At 37.7% G+C, this 12,894-nt stretch overlaps 1 protein-coding gene and 1 non-coding gene across 2 annotated transcripts in view; both read left to right on the forward strand.

Moving 5' to 3' along the window:
• CHRM2 (cholinergic receptor muscarinic 2) overlaps nucleotides 1–12,894 on the forward strand; it is a 154,032-nt gene that overhangs the window by 36,597 nt on the left and 104,541 nt on the right. The gene's annotated exons all lie outside the window — the stretch shown is intronic.
• MIR490 (microRNA mir-490) lies at nucleotides 5,514–5,573 on the forward strand. The gene has a single exon (NR_162658.1). It is a non-coding gene; the product is annotated as a microRNA mir-490 (primary transcript).

A 12,894-nucleotide genomic window follows, 5' to 3' on the forward strand; every position in this document is an offset into this window, starting at 1 on the left:
TTACATTTAACTTGTCTGTAAATCACGTGTAATTCCTAATACAATGTCAATGCTGTTATACTGTATTCTTTAGAGAGTAATGACAAGATGTTTAGTTCTTGGTTCAATCTGAGGTTGGTTGAAGCCAGTGATGCAAAAGCCATGGATATTATGGAAGCAGCTGTGTGTTGATGGCAAGCTAGTTTTGCACATGCCTATTCATATATGAACAATTTATTTTCTTTTTTTAAGATTTATTTTATTTTATCTGAAAGAGTTACAGAGAGAGGTAGAGACAGAGAGAGAGGTTTTCCATCCACTGGTTTACTTCCCAATTGGCCGCAACTGCCGGAGCTGCACTGAGCTGAAGCCAGGAGCCAGGAGCTTCTTCTGGGTCTCCCAGGTGGGTGCAGAGGCCAAGCACTTAGGCCATCTTCTACTGCTTTCCCAGGCCATAGCAGAGAGCTGGATTAGAAGAGGAACAACCAGGACTAGAACCGGTGCCCATATGGGATGCCAGTGCTTCAGGCTGGGGCTTTAACCTGCTGCACCACAGCACCAGTCCCCTGAAGTTTTTTATACACTTCTCATAATCCATACAAATAACATTGGAATGTTTTTCTGATAAACTCATCTTAACAGCATGTGCTTCTAGAATTAAAAACAAAAAATTTTATGGGTTGTTAAATGCTCTCATTGTAATGTTAAGTCTATAAAGTACTCCCAGTTTGAAGACAAGGTGCCTCTAATAACAAGCACTAAAAGCAAACAGTAGAAGTTGTTTAGATCCTATCAGTAACCAATTTTTGGGACACTGATTTTATCTTTCATTCAACAAATTATTTCATATTGTTAAATCTCCAAGGCTGTGAATTGAATATTCATGTGTGTGTGTGTGTGTATGTTTAATAGATGGCATGGGGGCCTGTGACTTCTAGAGAGAGAATGAGACTAATGGTTCCAGTGACTAATTCACGTTCAAAGTCATAGGAAGATGTAGCTGACCAGAAAGGAAGAGCTGCATCTTGCTGCATGATAGATAGGAAACAGGATAAAGGATTTGCTCAGTGCATGTTGAGTGAAGTAGATCTGGAAAGTAGGCAAACAGTGCTGTGACGTCACACAAAGCAGCAAATTAAAAGGCTAAAATGATCAATATTTGCTTTTATTTGTTAAAGAAACCTAACATGATCCAGATGGACACAGTCATAACAGATTTCAGAGAGCTTTAAATCTGGTCGCTGAGTAAGAGCATAAATCATACAATTATAGAAGAAAATAAAATGTTAGAAATCAGTAATAGTGTTGATTTCTATGTGGAGCAAATTTTTAAGTGCCAGGAGTTGAGCTGACCAGTTTATGGTTTATAGTAACTATGTAGTGGTACACAAATTCAAAATATTACTGTGGTGATTATTCTCAAGAAACTTGCTCCAAGGAGTATTAGATAATCTTGAACTTCAATGTTTTGATTATATTCCCAGTGATCTTTCGTGTCTTAGAATCTGTCATTTTTGCCAACTAGCCTAGTAGTTTTCTCCCAACATTTCTCTCAGCAACTGAACATTTTCATTTTAGGGTACTTCTTACTTATATGTTTTTTATTATTTAAAAATAAAAACTGATTCTGTACTGAAATTTTATCATTTGGCAAACCAAATATAATGCTACATTTGGGCCCCGAGAGGCCTTTCTGCTAAACCATATATCATGTTGGAATGCTTATCAGATGTAGTGATGTGGGCAATTGATTTCACCCCAGAAAGATTATGAATTTTTACAGGAGAATTAGAGAATTCTTACTGGTCTGCCTGATCTACTGCTCAAATAAGATAAGCAATATGAGGAGTGTTCTAAGCTATGCCTCATCTTTTGTACCTATTGTTTAAGTGTCTGTTCAGGTAACCTAGAGTCAGCATGTCATGAAATGAAAATAAAGAAATTAAGAAGTATTAATGTAAAAAAGATTTGAGGAATATTTCACTACTCCTCTTAGAAAAAAATGCAACAGATGGATGCAGAGAAGATTAAATTCTGTTTCTTCCTCCCCACTGTTACATACATTATAAAATACAGAATGTTGTTATCCATCTTATATTTTACAGGCCTATTTTGAAAATCAGAGTCTTCATTAGAGCTAGCATTTGGAAAAAAATACAAGAATATTATAGAGAGAGTAACAGCAGATATGGGTGTACTTCATAGCTTCAAAACTTATTTTCATGCAAATATCATTAGCAAATTCCTGAGGCAAAATAAATACTGAAAATTAACTGATGGAGAAGAATAATCCTCTCTAAACAAGAGTGTTTAGTTTTTATTTTTATCATTATTTTTCCTTTTAGTTTTCCGGGAGACATCAAAGACTGTGTAAGTAAACAAAAACAAACACAGAAACCAAATGAGCCATGGATTTTTTTAATGAATTACCAAGAGAGAAGTAATTCCACTAAAACAAAAGGCAAGGGTATTTCTGATACTATCCTCTGCGCCCCTAATGATACTTTCCCCATCCCACAACTCTGAGAACCAGAGAGCAACTTGATGTGAATATTGGCAATACTGCTACAAGGAAACATGGATCTGTAAACACCTCTTAGCACTATTGAAATGTTTTGCTGCCAAATTCAGTGTGTGTGTATTGTGCCGTACCACAGTACTACTACATGAAACCATAGGGAGAAGTAAAACAAAACAGATGTTGTTCCCCAGTGATTGTGAGAAGATTGCCTTGAAAAGCAATCAAACGGGGTCATAGGTAGGAGCAGTGGCATTGGAATAATTTTGATCACACACTGCCTTGCATTGGGTTCTCCCAGCAGCCAGGTCTTGTATTTGGGAAATGTAGGAAGCCATTTAGGAAAGAGGAGTTGTGAAGCAAGGCAGGGAAGCAGCCAGCTAACAGCGTCCTATTAAGCTGACACTGCAGAGGACGTCTCGGCTTAAACACATGGACAGTTCTAGGAAATTGTACAGAACTCCTACCTGTCTTAATTATGCTGCCAACCACTGAAATAACCACTGTATGGAATAAGCATTGTTTGAGGGTTTCTCTTGGGAGCTATACACTCTTTGAGCTCATCCAGCTTTCCTTCGGGGAGGGCCAAGCAACACCCAGGTTTCTGAGAACACCGTGAATGAAGCACAGAGAACCAGAACTGGCAGGTGGAAGTCAGCAGGAGCACACCGCAAAGGCTCAGTTGATCTAGTGAGATACCGAGATCACGGGGTCCAGACCTGGACTCAACAGTGTTTTGGGTTCTGATGACTGTGTGAGCATTTGTTTGTCAATTATGTAAACAGTAAGGTATTCCATGAATATTTATATTATAGTATGTGAGTATGCACACAGATAAAGATGAGATAAAATCAAATGAGAATACTGTTTTTCATATATTCTTTCAGTGGATGTCCTGTTAAGCCACTCCAGTGTAGGCAGCCCAGTAAAGACCAGTACCATGGGAAAGTAATAATATCCCTTTCAAGACCAAGGAGTGTGCAGATTGCATAAAATAAAAGACATACACCAACAACCCAAGTTTCTTGGAAAAGTTGTAGGGTACTGTGGATTTGTACCTGTATTTATGGTGAAAATAGGTGGAGGCAATTCAGCAACACGGACACCTGGGGAGAATTCCAGTGTCACAGCAGCTTTTCCATTTAGGCATTTTGTGAAGAAAAATGGCTGTCGAACAAAAGATAAGAAAAAAATGCTTATTTATTCACCCAACACGTAATTTTGTAGTATCAGTTGTGTACTAGGCCCTGGGCTAGCGTGACTCAAATAGGCCATCTGCTGCCCACGTGAGCAGACACAAATCAATGATCCTTGATCCTACAGAATCCACCTTTGGATATTCCCTCCTTTCTTTCCATTACTGCTTTTAGGAACAAATGCTTTTTGATCCATTTGTTGTAAGAACCTAGCCATTCAGCTTCTTCATCAGATGCATTTATTAAAAATAATATAATTTCTTAACTGTGAAGGCTTTCTAGTTTACAAAGAATTGGCTCACACGTCTTAAACATGTCTCACAAAACTCTTATCCAAATAATACCTGTGGAGGCATGGACTTGGGGATGAGTGACTTGCCAAGACGCTGCTGGTTGTGTTGCTGGGGCCCTGAAATATAACATAAATCCAGGTTTTCTGACACCAGCGTGTGTATACACCTCTGATTATGTTCATCTATTGCATGGCCAGATAGGGAGAATTATCAGTGTATTCCCTTCAGTCTCTCTTGCTATGATGAAATGGCACAGTTAACTGGATAGATACAGGACTGGTCATCATCATGTTTCAGCGCCCACCGGCACCCCCAAATCATTGTTCCCTCCATGGCTTTCACCAGGCTCCAAGGGTATCCCTGGACCATCAGATCCTACCCTCAGACTAAAATATGAAAATCATCATTTACACCTAAAGTCCCTGCTATAATCATTCGTTTGAAACTTATTTATCTATATATTTTCTATCTGTCCATTTTTATAGTTACAGAATCATGTTTAAATTGGTATATTTCAGAAGTTTGGTTTTAGGTTGTAAGTTCAAAAGAACTGAGAAATTAAGCTACAGGTTTTCCTAAGACTATGTCCATTTTAGTCTCTCTCACTCTGGATGAAAACTGACAGCCACAGCCCTGGTTAAAAGCATCTAAAAAGTAGAAGGAGGTGGGATATAATTGTGAAACAAAACCCTTGCAAGGTCTTGTAAACTCACACGGTATTCACAGGCAATTTCCTTCTCATCTTAGTGCAGCCTAGAGATTCTGGATCTGTTTGGAGAAGACAGAGCTACAGGGCCCTGGAGCAGCCAGTACGCCCATGTGTGGGGAACGAGGGCGTGAAGCAGAATCAGAGCAGAAGGGGACTTCAGGACCTCGTGAAGTGCAATGCCCAGGAGCACTGGGAGCAGACCACAGTGAGGATGGGGAGGCTTGGATTGGAGCGAGCGGGGTCTAGGGCATCCCTGACTGTGAAAGGGCAGATTGTAACTGACTAGACTCAAACGGCGAATGCAGTCCCAAGCCCATGTCAGCTTTCACATATGACTGTTAGCCAGGCATCCTCTGTCCATATGCACGTGTGAATTAGAAACTGCAGTCGTATGTGTAGGTGTTGCCTTTGAAATTCTACAGTGAGATGTAATTATCGGGCCACCAACTACAATTGAATATATTGGTTACACAGCTGCATGTAGCACACAGTTGTCTATGTTCTGGACGTTCATGATGAGGCAGACACTGCTTGCAAAGTTTTGCTAGTTTCCTTGTTCATGTTCCTTTATCAAAAGCAAACTGTCCAAGCCTGGGATTACTCTGGAGCCTGGAAGGTATACATCCTGGCCAGGAGCTCAAACAGTAGGCCAGCAGTGGAGAATGAATGGAGGACGTTCTGGCAGAGAAGACAAAGGACAGAAGCTCATTTGGGCTGGCATAGGCGTAGGCTGTCTGTGCTTCAGCCAACGGTTTGTGAAGAGGAGCTGCCCTCACTTTGTGGAGGCCTTGCTGGCTTGGAAAGTTCATTGTTCGACACCATGGATCTCCAGGTGGGTCACGTTTAGAGATGCACCAACCTGGAGGACTCCATGCTGTTGAGCTGTTCACGAGCAGCGGACTCTTCTACCTCCACCTTCCCAAGAATTAAATCGGTGTCTTCCATAATGTATGTGCAAATCTCCTTCAAAAGGAAGCAATACTCTTCCCTCTTTCAAAATTGACGACGAGTAAACTTCTTCACACCTCTACATCGAAATTCACGTTATTTTGTGGATATTATTAAAGGTGGTATCACAATGTACTCTATGGAACTAAGTATAAAAATGATGGAGATATAAGTAAACTATGTATTTTCACTATGTGTAAGGTGAATTTTAGTAATAGGTGAGTCTAGCATATAGAACAATACATTTTTTAAATTTTAAAATATTGTATTTCTGAAGTCAGTATATAAGCATACTATTCATAAGCAAAGGGGAAAATGTGCTTACTTTACAATAAATCCATTCTTTATTTTTATTTAGCACTTTTTAAAAAAAAAAGATTTATTTATTTGAAAGGCAGAGTTACAGAGAGGCTGAGGCAGAGAGAGAGAAAGAGGGAGAGAGAGAGAGAGAGAGAGAGAAAGAGAGAGAGAGAGAGAGGTTTTCCATCTGCTGGTTCACTCCCCAAATGGCCACAATGACAGCAGCTGGGCCAATCCGGAGCCAGGAGCTTCTTCCAGGTCTCCCATGCTGGTGCGGGGGTCCAAGCACTTAGCCCATCTTCCACTGTTTTCCCAGGCCACAGCAGAGAGCTGGATCAGATGTGGAGCAGCCAGGACTCAAACCGGCCCCCATATGGGTTGCTGGCACTCCTGGCAGCAGCTTTACCCACTACTCCACAGCACCAGCTCCTAGCATCTTTTTAAGTTGGCTGCATTTTCATAATATGGAAGTCCCCTATTTATGCACAGGGGATATCTTCCAAAATATTCCACAGATGCCTGAAACCATGGATAGCACCGAATCCCATAGATAATGTTTTTTGGTTTTGGTTAATGTTTTTTAGATGGTTTAGTTTGTAAATTAGCACAGTAAGAGAGATTAACATCAATCATTAATAATAAAGTAGAACAATTATGCCATATAATGTGATAAAAATTATTTAAAAGTTATGAACTGCTTATTCCTGGAATTTTCCATTTCATATTTTCAGACTTCAGTTGACCGTAGGTAACTGAAACACAAAAATAAAAACTGGAGATGAGGGGGACTAATTTAATGTTTAATAACAGTGGGACAAGGAACCCAATGTGTTTTATTTTTATTTTTATTTTTTTTAATTTTTTTTTTTGACAGGCAGAGTGGATAGTGAGAGAGAGAGAGACAGAGAGAAAGGTCTTCCTTTGCCATTGGTTCACCCTCCAATGGCCGCCATGGCCAGCGCGCTGCGGCCGGTGCACCGCACTGATCCGATGGCAGGAGCCAGGTGCTTCTCCTGGTCTCCCATGGGGTGCAGGGCCCAAGCATTTGGGCCATCCTCCACTGCACTCCCTGGCCACAGCAGAAAGCTGGCCTGGAAGAGGGGCAACTGGGACAAAATCCAACACCCCGACCGGGACTAGAACCCCGGGTGCCGGCGCCACAAGGCGGAGGATTAGCCTAGTGAGCCGCGGCGCTGGCCCCCCAATGTGTTTTAAGAACACTACTGGTCTTTTATCAGTAATATGGCATTGGGTTTGATTTAAGGTAGGTATTGTGTATAATATGAAAGAGTTGACATTTATGAAATGTTTTGTTTTTAGAATATTGGGATTATCCTATATATTTTATTGGTATTGTTATATGATGTATCATATGTCAGTTTTCACTAATATTAACACATTTCTAAATTCAATAGCTTTCATTGCCATGTTATGTTACTTTTTTATGTACTGTTAAATTCCATTTGCTACTATTTTTATTAGAGCTTTGTGCATCTACATTCACAAGTGAGACTGAGTTAAGGGTTTTTTTTAATATAAATTTGGTTCATATTTACATCAGAATCACACTGGTCATATAAAATTATAAAATATATTATATAAAATGTATGATCTGAAATTTAAAATTATAATCATAAAATTAATGGGTGGCTTTTCTTTTTTCTTATAAGTGACATTTTAGCAAGTTTTACCAGTGGTTTTTGAGTTTTTGTTTTCTCATGCTTAATGCTTTTGATTTTTATAATTTATTACCTATTCTATCTTTGTAATTTATTCTTAATTCTTTTGGGATTATTGATTTTCTTTCTTGAATACTTAGCTCCCTCTCCTTTGTTTTCTGTGTTTTTGTTTGTTTGTTTCTTCAATTCTTATTTAGTATTAAAATATTTATAACCATGAATTTGTTTCTGGAAATTGCTTTGATCTCTTCAAAAGTTTAAAATATAATATGGTTAATAAGAGCAAAAATTTAGAATGAAGCAAGCTGAGCTTTGAATTCTGTCAGTGGCAAACATATTGAGAAGAAGCATAAATTTCTTTATTTGTAATCTAGAGTAAAAAGAGTTACCTTATAATTCTTTGTAAGATTGAATATGCTAATGTATTTGTTAAGTGTAGAGTCACAGCAGAATCTAATGTTTAACACAGACAGTAACACTTATTGAAAATTGTACTTCCATTTATCATTGGGTCCAGTACTCATTTTAATTTATGAGTTGAAACTGCCAAATATCTGTTGCTTTAGTTGTTTTTATTTAAAATTTTCTTATAAATTTCAGTGTTATTGCATTGTGGCCAGAGAATCTGGCCTTGTAAGATCTGTGTTTTGAAGTTTTCTCATTTTATTAGTTTTCTAGTTATTTGGATAATTTGAAGATCATTTTTTTTTTTTTTTTTTGACAGGCAGAGTGGATAGTGAGAGAGAGAGACAGAGAGAAAGGTCTTCCTTTGCCATTGGTTCACCCTCCAATGGCCGCCATGGCCAGTGCACTGCGGCCGGTGCACTGCGCTGATCCGATGGCAGGAGCCAGGTGCTTCTCCTGGTCTCCCATGGGGTGCAGGGCCCAAGTACTTGGGCCATCCTCCACTGCACTCCCTGGCCACAGCAGAGAGCTGGCCTGGAAGAGGGGCAACCAGGACAGAATCCGGCGCCCCAACCGGGACTAGAACCGGGGGTGGTTGCACCACAAGGCGGAGGATTAGCCTATTGAGCCATGGCGCCGGCCCATTTTCTTTTTCTAAAGCAGGCCAAGTTATACACACATGGGCATAGGCACACACACATTTTATTTATATTCATTTCTCATACTCATGTTATTCATTTCCTTTTGTTCATCTTTTAAAAATAAATTGAGCTAATCTGTAGCTCTATTTGCATTTCTTGCATCTATTGTGTTTGGGTCAAATTCTACATAAATTCTAATTCTTTTTTAAGACACTTTTTGAATTTTGGTCATAATTATTATTATTTTTCCATAATTTTTAATACACTTTGCTTACAATTCTAATTTATCTGAAACTAATATTGCTACCCCCAGTTTCTTCTCTTTTAGTTTTGCTGATAACATTTACCAATGTTTGATTTTTAAATTCTCTATGCCATTGTGTTCAGATGAGTTCCTATTAAGTATTTTAGAATTAGGATCAATTATTTAATTGTTTTTAACCTTCAGTCTTTGCTTTTAAATGTATAGTTTAATTCTAGTGCATCTTCTCTTCTCGATTTTGTTCTGCTTTAATTTGTTACTTCCGTTTTATTTTGTTTCTCCTTGCTTTTACAACTCCCTTTGCTCTCAAAATAGTGAGAGAATATATGTTCTTTTAGCAACTTAATTAATTCATAGTTTTACTTTGAAAAATGATGTTTTTATGATTCTTTATTTTTCAGAAAGTTATCACATTAAGATTAAAATGTGTTTTTTAAAATTAGCATTTGTTCATTTCACTCTCAGGTTTCACACTTTTGGTGACATAATATGGGTTTTTAGTCAATGCTATTATATTGTTGTATCTCATTAACTATGTATATATAAATCTCTGTATCTTTTATTCCAATATTGGCTGGTACTGTACAAACATTACTATTCCTTTTTTACTGGTTTCTATGATTTTTTTTATATAGCAAAGGCTCTCTAGTTCTAAGTTCTTTTTTCTGATTCAGTACCATGAAAACTGATTTCAATTCTTAATTTTGCTTTAATGAGCTTACTATTTCCTGAGTCAATGCATATGTATGTATATTGTTCCATTGCCTTCACATATAAATATCTTAGATGACTGTAAAATCTTGATTTTGAAATTGTCAGTCCTTAAGGCTTCAAGTGTTTCTTAGTTACAAAAGCAGAGGCAGAGACAGCAATTGCTTTGCTTTCTCTCTGATAACAAACTGGGAAAGTTCTTGGCAAACCTGAAAACCCATTGCTCAGCTGGATTTGCACGAAATATTTCAAGTGCTTCACTCTGATGCTCAGGTTATCAGAGGATAATCAAAATCTGGAATGATCTAGTATATTCAAGTGGTAATTTATGCCCACATTTCACCCTGAGTCTCTTTTTTTGCATATGCAGGCAAGAACAAAATGTTTAAATGGCGTTGGAAGTGTCTCATTGTGTGTTTTTCTTGCGCCTAGAGCAAACCTTTGTGTCAGTTGTGTTTTGTACTCAGTCTCAGTCAAATGCACCTACAAAATAGTCATTATGAGCCAAAGAATAATTAAAAAAAAGAGAGAGAGCCAAATGTCAAATATTCCAACAGAAGTATTTCATCCTTAACATTTTCTAAGTCTCGTCTTCCACCCAAGAAGTTCCATCTTCCCAGACTAGGAAGATGCCATCATGGATTCAAAAACAGCAAAAACAGAACTAACCCAGCTCTTGGTTGTGAGTCTGGGGACATCTGCCACTTGCCCAGTCTTTCTCATTTTTGCTATCGGCATCCCTCTGCCTTCCTACAATGGTGCTTCTCCACTGTCCCTAACTTCCCTGGAGATGTCAGAGGGATTTTTACAAAGGAATCACGTTTATGCTCTGGATATGAATTTCAGTGTACTCACTGGGAAAGCAGAAGAGAGCATTCTAGGCATAGATAATAGTAATAATAATAATAATAAAAACAACTATTACTTATGCAAGGATTTGCATACACTTGGAACTCTAATCCCTTTGTGTTAATTATCTCATTTAAACCGTAAAACAACTATGTGAGATTACAGCTTTAGTCATCATCCTTGTAGGAGAGAAGAAAGTTGAGTTTTGAATGATTTCTTCAAGCTCAAACACACGGGCTAGATGGGATAGTTGGAAGTTGGTTTTTCTCAAGTGCTATGCAGTGCTGCCTCAATGCTTTAGCATTTTTGGCCTAAAGACAGTAAAACAGGGCATAAGTAATTGAGTCTACTCATAAGTACATTTTATATTCAGATGATACTATTATGATAACCTTTACCAGTCATGAGGCGGAGGTAAACGATTTCTGTCACACGTGAAATATGATTAGGTACTATTATATATTAGAACTGAGCATTCTCATACTTATTGAAAAATTTTACCTTTTCTGTTTCCTTCTACCATTGCAGAGTGTTTGTGTGCATTTTAGTTTTGAAGGATCAGGTGTGATTTCTTATTCAAACTGTATGAGTCCATGCTGATTCAGGGTGGAATATCTGACAGAATCCATTTGCTTACATAAAAATCTAAGTTATTGTGTTGCTGAACATCCTATAAAAACCTAAGCAGAAAAATCTAGTTTCATGATCTACAAATATTCTCCATGTCTGTGAAAGAAAGGAGAAATATATGAGAGAATAAACTTAGAGTCAAAAGTAAGTCTACACCACTAAAATATAAGTGAAATTGCTTTATTTTACATGGAATTTGAAATAGCTAGTCAGCCGCCATGTCAGTGTTGAACAATAGGGAGAATTTTAAAAATCTTTTTAAATTATGAGGTTTTGAATTTGTTTTCCCAAGGACAGAAAAGCCTTTGCCTTCATTTTCCTGCTCTGTTTTTTCATGTGCTAATTGAGTGATACATGCTTCACACGCTGATCAGCCAGGGGCTTGCATGAATCCCACTGGAATTTCATCTAGTTGACTCAGAGATAATTCTGAGCTCAATAATTGCTTCCAATTCTTCATTTTGTTATTTTATTCTCATGATAGAGAAGGTGTCAGTGTTTGTGTTGAGGAGAAAAGAGGACAACAAATCAGCAGTCTTGTTCTCTGACATTTACGTGGTGCCCACAGGTATTCATCAATCATGGATCCTGGGCTTTGTGAGACGACACTAGACAGTGATCTTTACTGGTAACTATGTGCCAAGCCTGTAAAGCCCCATCACAGATTCATAAAGCAGGCACAATTTCATATGATGAGGAGACTAAGGAAAAGAAAATTTAAATACTTTAGTCGGGATCATAAATGTCGGTCCTAGAATTTGAATGCAAAAATACAGGTGCAAAGGTCAAGTTCATAATTCTGTTAAACTATATCCCAAGAAGATTGAATATACTGAGAAGATTGCATACTCACATAGACACATACACTTGTGAAATAAACACATTTTGACACTCTCTTCATGTATATAGAGTCTCGTACACAGACCTATTCAAGTGTGCACCTTCATATGCACTTCCTCAAATCACACGTACGTTTCTAACCAGTTTTTACATAGTAGACACAGATCTTCAGTTGTAACATTGCATTTCTGCCAAGGAAGACTTTAAGATACTGAATTTGTCTTGTACCAGGTCACTTGCGGATTATTACCAAAAATGGATGAGACAAGTGTTATTGGTTGAGTACATTTTCCCTCCAAGATGAAATTATATATAATCTAAATTATTAATATATAATATATCCATGCATTCTAGAAGCCATTAAGTAGTTGAGTAACTTATGACAAATGTGATGTTTAGTTAGGTTTAAGATCTGGGTTGGGCTCGTGCCAGGGAAACCCATAAGTAAGAAAGAGAGCAAAGACAACATTATTCTCTGATTATTTAGCCAGTGTAAGAAGGCAAGATAGATGCTTCTCTAATCATTTTTGTTCTTAATATCTAAAGTATTGCCCTGTTCCTGATATTTAGTGTGATTACTTCAGTGATACTCAGCAGTTATTAATTATCTATGATTCTGATTGGCACAGTAAATGTATATTTTTTTCAGTAACATTCTTTGTCTGTAGGAGCATAGTGATTCTTTATTACCTGGGAGTTTGAAATGAAGCCAAGTAATTATTGTTGCAACAAGACAATTCTCTGGCAGGATTTCGAGTTCTTTTTCTGAACTTCAAGTCTTCATATGAAAGCACCAAATGCTTTATTGGTTCAGTTACTACACCTGTCACCTTTGTAAGATGTCAAATCTCTTTTCATCACTGAGATTTCCTGAATAAAACTTTGTGCTTGCTAAAATAGAACATAAAAAGGAACATGATTGGAATTGTGCAGA

This window comes from Oryctolagus cuniculus, chromosome 3 (assembly GCF_964237555.1).
Source record: "Oryctolagus cuniculus chromosome 3, mOryCun1.1, whole genome shotgun sequence".
Classification (NCBI taxonomy): Eukaryota; Metazoa; Chordata; class Mammalia; order Lagomorpha; family Leporidae; genus Oryctolagus; species Oryctolagus cuniculus.